This window comes from Pipistrellus hanaki (genome assembly GCF_964339955.1).
Source record: "Pipistrellus hanaki genome assembly, chromosome: 11".
NCBI classification, from domain to species: domain Eukaryota; kingdom Metazoa; phylum Chordata; class Mammalia; order Chiroptera; family Vespertilionidae; genus Pipistrellus; species Pipistrellus hanaki.
In genome coordinates, this window is record NC_140513.1 from 54,514,032 (window position 1) to 54,526,524 (window position 12,493).

Here is a 12,493-nt window from a genome sequence, read left to right on the forward strand (position 1 = left end):
GAGGATGTTATACATTTTTGGTGTCTAGGTGTCTATGTAATAGTGTTTGGTTAAGAAATATATAGTATTACACATCTAATTGAATTCTCCCAACTATCCAGTGAAACGTAGGTTTTGTTATCTTCATTTTGGGGCTTGAGGAAACTGAGGCTCACAGAGCTAGCAAATTTAGGGCTGGCCATCAACCAGTGTTATGGGATCCTTCCCATTGTTGGAGACCACTGTGGCCAAAAGGGCCCTCGGGGATTATGTAAGAGCCCCTTTGTTTTACAGATGATGTAAACTTGATGTAAACATGTCCTAGATATAGCCTTACCCGAGATCTTAAAGGCTGCCCCAGAACCCAGGTCTCCTGGTTTCTAGTGTATTCATACTTTTACCTTTAACTAAAGTGAATTCAGAACCTTAAACTCTACCACTAACCAATGCAAGCCCTCAGATAGGACAAGGAATCAGCCCAACTCAACCTCCATTTTTGAAACTATTAAGTCGCTGGATTATTAGCTTGTTTTGCCATTAAGCACAAGAGAATGTTTATTGAATGACAAAAGGGATAAGTAGATCAAGAATACTGCCACACAAGCCTGAAAATTCTGACTTTATATCTAACTGTTTTGTTTGCTACATGGTTATAGGTCATGTTGACCTGCCAGTAAAGGTGAGTGAAAAACCAATCCCTTTAGGTTATTAAACAACCGCAGTAACCTACGGTGTTTTTAAGGTTTTAGAGTACTTCCAAGTACAGACTTTTTTTTGGTCTTTTGATACCACCATGCCCAGTCTCCCTATTAAAAAGAGTGGATTTCCAAGAAGTAAATATTCTTCCATTTTCCACCTACCTTGGGCCTGTTCAGACATGAATTCATTTTGAAAACTTTCTATTTCCTTCCATTAGGGAAAAGTTTTGGGGATAACTCAAGTACAGATATGGCTTGCTTTATTGTGCTTCGCAGATACTGCAGAGGTTTTGGGGTGTTTTTACAGATTGAAGGCAAGACCCTTCACCAGCAAAAAGATTACAACCTGCTTTATTGCGGGGGTCTGGAACCGAATCTGTAATATCTCCAAGGTATGCTTGTATAAGTACACTTTTCAGATCAGGAAACGAATAGTAAACAGCTCTTTAAAGTCCATCCAATGAGCCACTGACTACACTTTATAAGGACCTTTAAAAATATCCTATTTCATACTCAATACATAATAATTGTGGAAAATATTAAAACATAGTAAGAAGTAAAGAACATAGAAAGTAAAAGCCACCAATGATTCTATCCTCCAGGAAAGAAAAGTGCTGTTCAAGCATTTGGTGAATGGGGTCTGTTTTAAGGATTCTTGGTCACTTCCAGGAATCTCTCTGAACCTAGTGGGAATGATAGACTATTTTTGTTACATTATTTCCTAGAGTCCTACTTCTTTGATTAAGTTTTTAAGGCAGAACCAGCTATTACTGACCATTTATTAAAAGAAAGGAAGTCATTGTTTATGTGATATGGAATAAGTCGAGAGTAACATGTGTCTCCAGGCTAATTGGCTGTTGTCTTCAGGGAGTACTTAGGACACCAGCTGTTGATCATCCATTTGTCTGGTGAGCCCTGGTTCTTGGCAGTCCTTTTGGGACAAGGAAACCTGCTGTGTACTCTCAAGGTCTGTCCCATTTAGCTGCTTGGATCTAACAGAGGATAGTGCAGAGGTCTCTAATCCTCCAACACCCAGTTCACTGTCTGCTGCTGTTGGTGGTGGTGGTGGTGGTAATGTTTTTATTGGTTTTTTTTTTTTTAGAGAAAGGAAGGGACAGGGAGAAATAGAAACATCAATGACAGAGAAACATCAACATCTATCGGCTGCCTCCTGCATGCCCCCTGCTGGGAATCCAGCCCACAACCCAGGCAGGTGACCTGACCTGACCGGAACCTAACCTGCGATCTCTTGGTTCATGATTTGATGCTGAGCCACATCAGTGGGGCAGTGTACTGTCTGTATTCGTGTTAAAGAAAAGGAGATGGGGGATAAAATGCTTCATTTTAAGAAGGTAACTCCAGGGATGGTGGTTTGTAGCCCATTTGAAGGGAGAAACTCCTCCTCCTTGCTGTTTGAACACTGGGCTATATGGCCTCATGCAATATGCTTTTCTTTCAGGGGGAGCACAAGTTCAGTTAATCTTCATTTGCCTGCAACCTTCTTTGTACCTTGTAGAGCATTTGCCTGACAAATGGCAAATAGCCAATATTTACACATTCTGCAGGTCTGGAGGGACCTCGAATGGAGTCCAAGTATTTATGTTAAAATTTTAGTTTAGAAACAATTAGGCAGATGTGAAGCAGAAATCTAACTCTACATTTGTTTTTTAGGGGGCCTTTTTTATTTCAGTTCTGCCTCTCAACGCAATACTGTGTGCCTTGGTTTTTGTCTCTGGTCTTCTTGAAGGATTCATTTAATATTTCTCTTTATCAATTTAGCTTTAAAATCATGTTGGTTTTTGTTTAGTTGGCTTTTGAAACACATATTTAGTGCACTAGTCTTTTCTAATTTTTTTAATATATGCACACATCTTCATCAACTTTGGTGTTGGCTGTATATTAACGTATCACATACACCTCCTAAGAGACCATATAATACTGGTGTGTTACAGCACCATGGCTGAGAACCCCTTTGTATGAGCCAAAAGTCAGTCTAACACACCTTGATCATAACAGTCTTTCTAGAGTTTGTCTCAGTGATTATTTTTATGTAATAAAGCCCAATGGTCTGCCCACCTCCAGCTTTGCTTCTCCCATCTTAGCGGGTACATTGCTATCTGCCCACACTTCTTCCTGCCCACATACAGTTCCCTCTGCCTGTCTGTCAAAGTAGGGCAGGAGTCCTACCTCTCCTGCCAGGACCTCTACCGCCCTCCCACACTGAAGTCACATGCTGTTCATGACCAGTGCTGTTCATTTAACAGACAGATACCACCTTACCTGGACAGGTGCTTTCCTGTGACTTCTGAGTTAGACCACCAGGTCAATGACAGCAGAGACCAGGTTTCAATGAGACTCCTCCACTGAAAAGCACTGAGGATGGTACTGAAAAGGTCCATGGCGAGTCTGCCAGCTCATTTGTTGAGCACCTGCTTCATTTCAGGAGAAGCACTTATTAAAGAGAGGCACTCACTATGTATCAAGCGCAATTCTAGGCACTTGACACGTTTAACCCATTTCATCCTCACTGTCCTTAATGTGGTAGTTACTACAATTATCCCCACTTCACTGATAAGGAACCTGTAGCACTGATCGATTACCATGAATTCACACTGCATGTGGAAGCTCATTCTACTGCTCTTGAATTTTCTCCTTTCATTCCTACACCAGCCCTGTGAGGAAAGGCTCAGAGAGGCTGTGCTTCCCCTGGGTCACACAGTCAATAAATGAAACGGGGCCTGTAGGTTTCCAAACCCATTCTCTGTTCCCTATGCAGTACAGCTTTCCCAAGACTTCTTTGCCATTTGCTCAAGCATTAAATTGTGAGGAAACATAATACCAGTTCCATAATAGCAGTTTACATAACATTCGGTATGTGTTGCCTATAACAGAGTTCATCTGTGTATTAGTTTCCCACTGCTGCTGTAACAACTTACCACACATAAAGTGGCTCTGGAGGTCAGTTCCACTTGGCCAAAATCAAGGTGTTTGTTAGCAGGCCTGCATTCCTTCTGGAGACTCTAAGTGAGAATCTATTACCCTGCCTTTTCCAGTTTCTGGAGACCACTGTTTCCTTGGCTCATGGCCCCTTCAAAGTGCTTCACATCAACCTCTGATTCTGTCCTTACATCTTTTCTCTCTCTCTCTCTCTCTCTCTCTCTCTCTCTCTCTCTCTCTCTCTCTCTCTCTCTCTCTCTCTCTCTCTCTCTCTCTCTCTCTCCTCTGATTCTGAAGATTTACAACTGCATGGTAAAAGTCTCCTTTACCATGTAAGGTAACATTTGCATAGGTTTTAGGGATTATGATGTAGATATATTTGGGAGTCACTTACTCAGCCTACTACAATCTGCTATTTTGTGAGCTGACTAATAGCATCAATTTCTATCAGCACAAGGTACTTGAGATTCAAAACTTGCCTTCTACTTCCACACTCCTCACCATTGTCTATGAGCTTTATATGCATCAATCTTCTCTCTGTGTTTGTTTTTATTCTTTAAAAAAATCTAAGAGAAATGAGGGAAAAAGAGAAAGGTGATAGACAAGTTAAACCAAAAAAATCAGAGAGTTCACTCTAAAACGTAATTTATATTTCACTATGTTGCCTATATCTTCTTATATTCAGGATTGTTTCCACCCAACTGTACACACATATTGTGCACATCTGTGCAGAGACTGAAACATTCACCATAGCCCATATTTTCATCCTTGCTTAAAATTGTTATTATGCAATAATTTCTCTATATACTCCTTTCTTAAAAATCAGAATTTCAATCCAAAATGCCTATAGTTTAACTGCACAAAAAGGTGTATGAGTGAAGAGTCCTTGCTGGTAATATTAAGGGGGGGGGGAAGAAAGAGAATTTTAATGATAACTACAAATGCTTAGAGTTAAATTTTTCATTTTCTATATTTAAACACAGAGAGACAAGAATAACTTTACTCTGCAAGAGTCCATTTAGTCATCAGTTTTGTTATACTCCAGTGATTAAAATAAATATCCTTACAAGTTAGAGACAATGTTTATTTAAAATGTTGTGTCAGGAGAGGAAAAATCTCTCAGGATTTTTATCTCTTTCGGTGGTATATCTCATAAGAAAATGTACCTCATTCTACCTTTAGAATCAACAATAAATGTAAGCAAAACCGAGATCAGAGGTCAAATCTCACATGAGTTGTAGTACTTTGGTTTGTATTAGCAGAAAGCTCCTTGTAATAATTCCTCTGGATTTTAGTGGGTGTGCAACTTCATGCTTCACTCAATAGTTCCAGGTTTAAGAAACTAGATGATTGAAGAAATTCTAATACACAAAATAGTGGACTAGGAGTTCTATTCCCATTTTTATAGTCTTGTTTAGTAAGTGAGATTCAGTCCTCATTTTCTTTGTTTCTCTGGGCCCTAATGTGTTTTGGCTCAGTTTCCACCTCTGTTGCCTCTAACTGCCTTTTTAACTCTCAATCTCAAATATTGCAAAGTTACAAATATCAAAGTTCTAACACCAAGCTTGATAACATGCCTACCTGCCACCTTCCCCAGTCCCCCTTCATGGGTCTTGTGGTTTGGGTGATACCACCTTCTAGCCTATTCTGTAGCTGGTAACTGGAGCCTTGTCTGTCCTTCACACTCAGTCAACATTACACCTGAAACTTGTGGATTCCACCTCCTGTAGCTTCCCAAGCCCAACTGTTCTCTTCTTCTTAATCCTTCTCCTACTGTGCTGGTTCTAGTCCTCACAGTTCACCAAACCATTACACACAGCCTTTTACTTGGTCTCCCTGTGTTGTCTCACCTTAATTCTCATCCAGTATTTCCCAACCTGGTATTAAGGGTTCCCGACTACAAGACCCTTGTTAAGCCTTTAAAATAGTCATATATAATGTATTACTATTACTATTTGAGAAGGTGTAAAATATGATGTGTTGTTTAGTTACTTGACCTGGAAGGCTCTTCTCCATGGCACAACTATTAACATCTCAAAGGGTAGTTGTCTTTGGAACCCATTGGCCTTTGCTGCCTGAGTTATTTTCTACAACTGGATCATGTTACCTGTTACTTTAAAATCCTTAATGACACTGCATGGTCTTGAGATTATTTTTAAGACCCTTCACAGTCAGCCCCTCATCTGCCTTCTCCACCTCACTTACCAACCACCCTTCCTGTGAAACCTAAGGTCCACCTTTTCATGGCCCCTCACAGATAATGAACATGACATGTCCTTCATACCCTGATCAGTCTGTGAACACCTGATCTCCCTCTGCCAGCACTCCTCTGAGGAACCTTCCCCGACTCTTTTAAAAATATACTTTTATTGTTTTCAGAGAGGAAGGGAGAGTGAGAGAGAGAAACATCAATGCTGAAAGGGAATCATTGATCAGTTGCCTCCTGCATGCCCCTACTGGGGATCAAGCCCACACAACCCAGGCATGTCCCTGAATGGGAATCTAATTGTGACCTCCTGGTTCATAGGTTGATCCTCAACCTCTGAGCACACCAGCCAGGCCCCAACTTTTCCATAAAGACTTAATGATACTCTCCCCTGTATTCCCTCTTTTGTAAAACTAATCACATTTTATAGTAATTTTTCTCCCTAGCTGGACTACAAATACCTGAGGCATAGTAACCATTTATTGATCTTCTTAAATCCTAGCATCTAATACAGTGCTTGGCACTCAGCTAGTGCCCACTAAATGTTTAATGAAAGAATGAATTAGTGAATGAAAAAAATGAATGAAATGAGTTAAAAGCTATAAGCAAGAGCGCATTATGTTAAAATTGGAAAGTTGAACCTAGAAACAAAGCGTAAATGTCTCTTTGTATTGGGTTCATGACTTGAGGTATCAAGGAAATGAACTCAGCTCTTGGTAAATTAAACTACCAAGATGAAACTAAAAGTGTCAATATGGGCAGAATTTATTAATATGATGATTATGGGAAAATCTTAAAAAATACAAGACCCTTGAGCCATTGTATTTTTGTATAGTATCATAACTTTTAAGTATCCCCCTTATTGTGTATTTTTTTTTTACTTTTCTTATAAAACTAATGAATCCATGACCTTATATAATGAAACATATATGGCAGTGAGGAAAAGCAATATAAATACTATTTTTTGTTCTATATTCTGTTTATAGCAGATATTTAAAAATAATGCCCCTTACCAGAGGTCTACCTTTTCATACCATAATATTATTTTAAATGATTTATAAAGGCAAACATTTTTTTCATTTAGTTCTGCTGATTCTTACAAAGTGTTTTCTTCTTTGCAGTCTGCCGCTCACTTCAGAACTGTCAACCCTCACCCCCCACCCCCCGGCAATCTCAACATGTTCACAAAGTCATCACTGACTTTGGAACCTTCCTTTATTTAAAATTTCATCTTCTGCAATTTAAAAAAAAAATCTAAAAACACCTTTTCGTCAATACAGGGTGGAGCAAAAGTAGATTTGCAGTTGTTTGTATGGAAAAATAATACAATGATTAATAAATAATAACGCAAGAATAAACTGTGGTGTGCATACTCACAAGTGTAAACCTATTTTTGTCCACCCCTATATAAATAGACCAGGGAAACTTTTTGAGCAAAGATGAGGCAGGCTTTTATGAAACCCTGACAAATATCCCTGACCACTCAGTTAAGTGGTCGTCTACCATACCTGGAGGGCTGGGCACCCAGCAGAGCACATGCTGCCATGGCTGAACCCGCTGCTGACTTGCTCGGAAGCAGCTCCTGGCTAATGATGAAACAACCCGATAAAAGGTGGATGTTCAGCCCATAAACTGGATTTTGTTTTACATCTTTTAAACATCTGGATTTGGGGCCCTTGAATTCATCCAATCATCAATTCAACAAACATTTATGAAGTGCATGCTCTTTGGCAGACACCATGCAAAGCACTGGGGAATTGAAAGATGAATACATTCCCTTTCTTCAAAAGATGCCTAGTCCTGTGAGCCTGCAGGGAGGCAGAGGGAAATGGTCCTCACAGGGGAGCGGCAGTGCCCTTCCAGGTCATCATGGGCAAGAGGGGACTCGTTTACCACAAAGCAGAGGCTCTAGTGGAAGCTTTCAGGAAAAAGTAGCCTCTGAGTTGGCCTTCAAGGATGTCTTAGAAATTTCTAGATGGACAAAGAAGTGAAGGGCATTGCTTGCAGTTAAGGCCAGAGGAAAGAATGCATCTGTGTGCTCAGCAGCAGGCAAAGTGTCCATCGTAGCTAAAGCACTGGTCCTCGGCAGGTCGCAAGGATGTGGCAGGGAAGTCAGTGCAGGATTGAGGATGAGGGCCCTGCTGGGCATTCTCAAGGGCCTAAACCTCATCTTCTGGGCACTGAGAATTTCCTAAGAACTTTATGTGTATAATAGACCCGCCTCGTTAGTAGGGGATATGTTCCAAGATGCTCAATAGATTCCTGAAACTGCAGATAGTACAAACCAAATATGTACTATGTTTTTTCCCATACATGCATATTTATAATAAAGTTTCATTTATAAATTAGGCACAGTAAGAGATTAACAGCAATAACTAATATTAAAATAGGACAATTGTAACAATATACGATAATAAAGGTTATGTGAGTGCAGGGGCTCTCTCTCTCCCTCTCTCTCTCTCTCTCTCTCTCTCTCTCTCTCTCTCTCTCTAACATCTCATTGTACTGGTCCCACCTTTTGACTTGAAAGAAACACTTCACAGCTTCTTTGGCATTTCCCAATTGGCAGCATCACTACTCTTATGCTTTATGGCCATTGTTAAGTGAAATAAGGGTTATCTGGATACAAGCACTGTGATACCTCCGCAGTCGATTTGATAACCCAGATGCTTCCAAGTGACTAATGGGCAGGGAGTGCATATATCATGGAGATGTTGGACAAAGGGATGATTCACATACCAAGCAGGTCCAAGTGCGATGGTGCTTGGTTGTATTATGCTACTCAGAACGGCAGGCAATTAGAAATATACGGATTGTTTATTTCTGGAATTTTCCACTTAATATTGATGGGTAACTGGAACCAGGAATAAAGGGGGACTACTGTAGATCAAACTTCAAGTTAGCTGAATTTTTTTAAGAACCATTTTTGGCAGTTGTTTTGTCATCATATAGTCATAGACTTCTATACAGAATTGGGAACAATTATTTGAATGTCTGTCCCTTAAATCAGGTCCTATTTGCCATTTGATAACCCAGCTATGTTATTTAAGTGAGTGGTCACATGGTATAGCACGAGTTTATTACATCGCTACCCTTGAAATAAGAACAATTATTTTCGTCATCTACTTCCTCAATTTGAAAGAGAAAATTAACCTCCATCTTTCCTTATTGCCCCATTTGCTAAAAGGCTCTGACAGCTTGAATTTGAGAGCTGTTTTTATTCAACTACCTGTTTATTTTTGGAGCATTTATTAAAATTGAATAGAGGCCCATGTGCCTCAGAAGATATTTAGAAAAAGAAAATTTTGGCCATCAAGCACCGAAGAGAGCTGAACTCCTACAAATCTTACATCACTAGTGAAGTGTCCAAAATGTCAGTCACAGGTGACAGAAACTTCAAGAGCATGTTTCTTATGCCTCACAAACTCAATAGGACCCATGAGGAATCTGACTCTGAGTTATAATCAAAGGATTAGGAGAAAAGTGGTTTGATGTCATTTTGAGGTTTAGGGCATAATGATTTTATGAACCAGCCATTACTTCTCTCATAGAAAAATACACAGCATTTTCACTAGAGTGTACATATTTATGGATCATACCAAAGCATCACATACCTCCAGCATCTGTTATAAAATGTCATTCTACGGCTTAGCTCATATCCTGACCACTACTTTACTAGGAAACAAACAAATCATTAACTTTGAAGGAGGGAAAAATGAGAAAGGATGTGGATTTTTTAAAAATCGGAGATGAAGTCATCTAATCCTAAGGTCTCCTAAAAAAGGTGTAACAATATGATGCTGAGGAAAGTTTTGAACACTAATATGAGCTATAAGAGAAGAAAAACTGCTTCTTTTGAAGAGAACTAGTAGATGATAACTTATGAGAGGAATGAGAGTACTTAAAAGAGCTGTTTTAAAAATAAAGTAAACCCAGTCAGTGTGGCTCAGTGACTGAGCATCGACCTATGAACCAGGAGGTCATGGTTCTATTCCAGTCAGTGCATATACCATGGTCTCTCTCTCTCTCTCTCTCTCTCTCTCTCTCTCTCTCTCTCTCTCTCTCTCTCTCTCTCCCTCCCTCTCTCTTTCTGTCTCTTTCTCTCTCTTCCTCTGAAATCAATAAACATTTAAGTAAAATGAGGTTTATAGTATAGAGACTGCTTTGGCTACTCTAGCTTAGGAGGTTAAGGATGGCTTCTCTAAACAGGTGAGAATGGAAATGAACTTGAATGATTATAAATTCTCAGACACATGGAGATGCAAGAGAAGAATAGTCCAAGTAGAGAAAAAATCAAGTGTGGAGGCCCTGTGAAAGAAGCAAGCTTGCCATTGGAGGAGCAACAGCAAATTCCAAAACAGTGTGGCTGGAATATTCAAGGAAGGAGAGTTGTATGAGGCGAAACTGGAGAAAGGTTATGTGATACTTCTTATTCCCTGCTAGGACCTAGAACCAGGCTTGGTCCATGATTGGTACTTAATAACTTTGTGTTGAATGAATGAATGAAGTTGGAAGGATTTGAGTTAGACAATCTCAAAGTTTCATCAGGGTGGGGATCAGAACATGTAGGGCTTTGCAAGGCCGGGTTAGAGGAGTTGAAACTTTATTCTAATCACCAGAAGAAGTCATTGGAGGTTTTTAAGCAGGGGAATTGTGTGAGCTGATTTATGCTTTGAAAACGTCATTGTTGTGGGGAATAGATGGCAGGAGAATAAGGTGAAATGCCCAGTATCTTCCATTGCTCTTCTAGATCCACTTCCTACCTTCTGCACTGAGTTCAGGAGGCTGACCTAGATAGACTCTAACTTCTGGCTTCTAGTTGTGTTCAACCAATGGGGTTTTCAGAGATCATCAAAGAGAGAGAGGAGCTCTCTTCAACTGACTTTGCTATCTATATCCTGCTAAGAGCTTACTGAGAAAACTAGAAACTGGAAAACCAGTTAGGAAGCTTAGTAGTGGGCTAGACAATAGATGATGATATCCCAATTTATTATTTATTGTGGAGGTCAATTTTCCTATTTACAGGCAAATCTGAACGTATTTGCTCATGGATTGGGTGTCAGGATAGAGGTGGTGGGAAAAAAGAAAAATCAAGAACTTTTCCTAAATTTTGTCTTGGCTATGGCACCATTAAATGAGTGAGGAAGACTGAGAAGAGAGCAGAATTGGGGTGATATTGGAGAGGCAGAATCTTAGGTTCCATATAGACATGTTTAGGTCAAGATACCTATTTGCATTTCAGCAGACATATTGAGTAAGAATAGCAGAGAGATTAGAGCTTAAGATTTAAATTTTCAACTCATCAGTATAAACTTTTTTTAGACAATTATGATTTGAACAAAATTTACATGAAGTTTATGAAAGAAATTTAATAATTCGCAGAATGGAAAGCATTGTGGAGAGCACAGTCCTTAAGTCTGGCACTTAAGCAGTCTGGCAAATGCTCAGGAATCAATAAAGCACATGGTTTGTTGTCTAGATATAAAAGAGTTCTGAAGATAGCAGAACAATGAAGGTTATAATGAATCTGGTGATAGAATAACTGGTTGGTTAGAAGTGAAAATTGGAAAGAAATAGGAAAAGGCTGAATATAAGAAGTCACACAAAAGACTTTAAAACAAAAATAAAAAAGAATTCTCCCAGGTCATTCTGCAACCCTGGTTGCAGAATGACCTGGGAGAATTCTTCTTTATTTTTGTTTTAAAAACTGATATCTGAGACCCATCTCCCTGAGTTTCTGATTTAATGGTTAAATTTATGATTAAATGTAAGACCTCAGTACTTCACACACACACACACACACACACACACACACACACACACACACAAAAGCCATTTTACAAAGCATCTAAGGTTGGGACCATTGAGGAATGGATGGCAACTGGGCCACAACAGTCTGATAATTATGCTCAAGGACATGTATCACCACCCTACTTTCATCTGGGGCACAGATGTCCCTTGCAGTTCTGAATTCAGTGCACTGAGCACAGACCCCAAATACTAAGTGGCCACTGATGGAGCAGGGGCAGCACTTGGTCACCTGGCCATTCCTACCTTCAAGGGAGGTGGCCACATCTAGGCTGTCGGCTGAAAAGTCACATGTGCAGTTACAAATTGGGGGCCCCTTTGCTATTGCAAGGGAAGGGCAAAGACTTGCAACCACAGCCAACACTGTGTGCCAGTGGGGTCCTTTCTTCCTCCTCGAACAAGTGGATTAGAACTATGAGGTTACACATAGGCAGTGTGTTTGGGGTCCTGCTAAAAACCACTGAAATAAGGCTATTTTTCTTGTATTCCAAAGTATCAGTGCCTCTTGCTCCCACTGCCCTAAGAAATCACAACTCCAACAAGAAAAGTGTTCCCGGGGAGTTCAGCACACCAGGCCTCACGTTTAATGCCCCTCCGATGGGGGGGCATGGGCGCTTACACTCAGAAAGGGCTGCCTTCTCTGCAGATGAGTTCCTCCAGAGCAGGCACGCTCTCTTGTTCCTTCAGGAAGCAGCACAGATTATTTTCACTGGATCGTAAATATGCTTAACACTCTATTATACTAACCTTTTAAACCAGTTGTTTGGGGTGGCTACAAATCATCGTTCAAAAGCAAATTTTAAGATTTAAATGCTCTTGGAATTCCTAGGCACTCAAGTTAAATACTTGAAATACATTGCTCCAA

General features: G+C 40.0%; 1 protein-coding gene across 1 annotated transcript in view; it reads left to right on the plus strand.

Moving 5' to 3' along the window:
- The window catches only part of ADAMTSL1 (ADAMTS like 1), a 385,178-nt gene that overhangs the window by 252,871 nt on the left and 119,814 nt on the right, over positions 1–12,493 (plus strand). The gene's annotated exons all lie outside the window — the stretch shown is intronic.